This window comes from Prionailurus bengalensis, chromosome C1, assembly GCF_016509475.1.
Source record: "Prionailurus bengalensis isolate Pbe53 chromosome C1, Fcat_Pben_1.1_paternal_pri, whole genome shotgun sequence".
Lineage (NCBI taxonomy): Eukaryota > Metazoa > Chordata > Mammalia > Carnivora > Felidae > Prionailurus > Prionailurus bengalensis.
This window is the reverse complement of record NC_057345.1, coordinates 189,301,032-189,303,429: the sequence shown is the minus strand read 5'-3', so window position 1 is coordinate 189,303,429 and position 2,398 is coordinate 189,301,032. Positions and strand designations below refer to the sequence as shown.

General features: G+C 43.4%; 1 pseudogene; it reads right to left on the bottom strand.

The window, feature by feature from the left end:
* Nucleotides 1-306: 306 nt before the first annotated feature.
* On the bottom strand, nt 307-752 carry LOC122481656 (annotated as a pseudogene).
* Nucleotides 753-2,398: the final 1,646 nt, after the last annotated feature.

The following is a 2,398-nucleotide window of genomic DNA, read 5'->3' as shown; positions in this document are numbered from 1 at the left end:
TTGTTTGTTTGTTGGTTGGTTGGTTAGTTGTCAAATGATCTTATATTGAAATATTTTCCTTGGGGCACCTGGGTGGCTCAGTCGGTTAAACATGTCTAACTTCGGCTGAGGTCACGATCTCACAGTTCGTGGGTTTGAGCCCCGCGTAGGGCTCTGTGCTGACAGCTCAGAGCCTGGAGCCTGCTTCAGATTCTGTGTCTCCCTCTCTCTCTGTCCCTCCCTTGCTTGCATTTTGTCTCTCTCTCTCTCTCTCTCTCAAAAATAAACACTTAAAAAATTAAAAAAAAAATATTTTCCTCTGTAGTTCCTAACTAGCTGGACATTCCTCTGTACCATTATTGATGTCATCTATGATGTCATGAAGGTGGTGGCCATCAACACTGCAGCCCACAGACTGGACAGTCCCCAGGATCTCTTTATTGTTTCCAGAGAGTTGTCTGACTAAATATCGGTGCTGCATCTGTGGGGCAATGTTGAAGGCTTTGATAATCAGGGCAGAGGCAGAAGCAGAAGGTAGCACTTCAGTCTGGGCCTGTCAGTTCTGAATGGTCACTTTCACTGTAATCCTCAGACCCATCCAATCACCAGTTGCCTTGGCGATGTCATCACCAACCTTTTTTTGGAGACGGATCCAGCGGGCCAACCTTGAGGGCCAGGGCAGACATGGCACCTACTTCACCATCAGTGCACCTCAGATATACAACTTTGATTTCGCTGGGGTCAAACTCAGGCAGCATGGTAGAGACAGCTGGTGATGGATGAACCTGGATTCAGGATGACCAAAGACAGTTGCACCTTCACCTCCTCTGAGCCAAAAAAGCCAAAACCTGTTAATTGTTTTTTAACACAAGATTTCAGAAATATGTGACTGAGAAAGTGAAAATCTCCCAAAATCCCATGCCCCAGAAAAAACACTGGTAATAGTTTGATATATATTCTTCAATGTTTTTTCCCTTTAACTATCACACACATGCACACACACACTAATATATATACTGTGTATATACACACTTATATATAGGGGCCCCGGGCTGGCTTGGTCAGAAAAGGATCCAAATCTTGATCTCCGGGTCCTGAGTTCCAGCCCCATGTTGGGCTAGAGATTACTTTAAAACATAAATGAGGGCGCCTGAGTGGCTCAGTCAGTTAAACATCTGACTTCAGCTCAGATCATGATCTCACGGTTCGTGGGTTGGACCCCCACGTCAGGCTCTGTACTGACAGCTCAGAACCTGGAGCCTGCTTCAGATTCTGTGTCTCCCTCTCTCTCTGCCCCTCCCCTGCTCACGGTCTGTCTCCCTTTCTCTCTCTCTCAAAAATAAACATTAAAGAAAAAAATTTAAATAATAATAAATAAAATAAAACACACATACATATGCCCTCTAAAAAGTTTGTACCAAATACACACAATTATAAATATTCATTTATATACACAATTATTGTTATTAACAGATACAGGACAATATTATGCAGTCTGTAGTGCAGGGCTGAGACTAGAATAAGGCAAGAGAAGAGAAAGACTAGGATGTAAAATTGAAGGAGGCACTCACTCTCAGGGTCCAGCCCTGCATTCCTACTACTCTAAGAGTATCTCCTTAGGTGTTCTGCTTGAGGCCTAGGCCTTGCCTCACCTAGTCCCAGTTCCTCCTGCAACTTGCTTTTTATTTTTCCCAATTAATTTATCCTCCCATATAGAACTATCTTTTTTCAGTGGCTGCATAATCTCCTTTAATGAATAGATCATAACTCCAAACATCCTTTGAACGACATTAGTTTCTAATTTTCTAGTGAGCATCTGTGTTATATACCTCTGTGCCTATTTGTGTTAGAATTTCTGTGTTAAATTTCTAAAAGAGAATAACTGGGTGAAAGTCTAGGATGCACTTTTTTTTTATATAACTAAAGGCATTTTGCCCTGAAGAATATTTGTTCTAATTTCTACTCCCATCAAAAATGCCTATTCCATGGTGCCTGGGTGGTTCAGTCAGTTGAGTGTCTGACTTCGGCTCAGGTCATGATCTCACAGTTCATGAGTTCGAGCCCCACGTCGGGCTCTATGCTGACAGCTCAGAGCCTGGAGCCTGCTTCGGATTCCGTGTCTCCCTCTCTCTCTGCTCCTCCCTTGCTCACACTCTGTCTCTCTCTCTCTCAAAAACAAATAAACATTAAAAAAAAATGCCTATTCCCTGGGGTGCCTGGGTGACTCAGTCGGTTAAGCATCTGACCTCAGCTCAGGTCACGATCTCGAGGTTCATGGGTTCAGGCTTCACACTAGAGTGTGGAGCCTACTTGGGATTCTCTCTCTGTCTTTCTGCCCTTTCCCCGCTTTCTCTCTCTCTCAAATAAATAAACAAAATCTTTTTAAATAAATGCTTGGTCCCTAACACTCTGACCAACC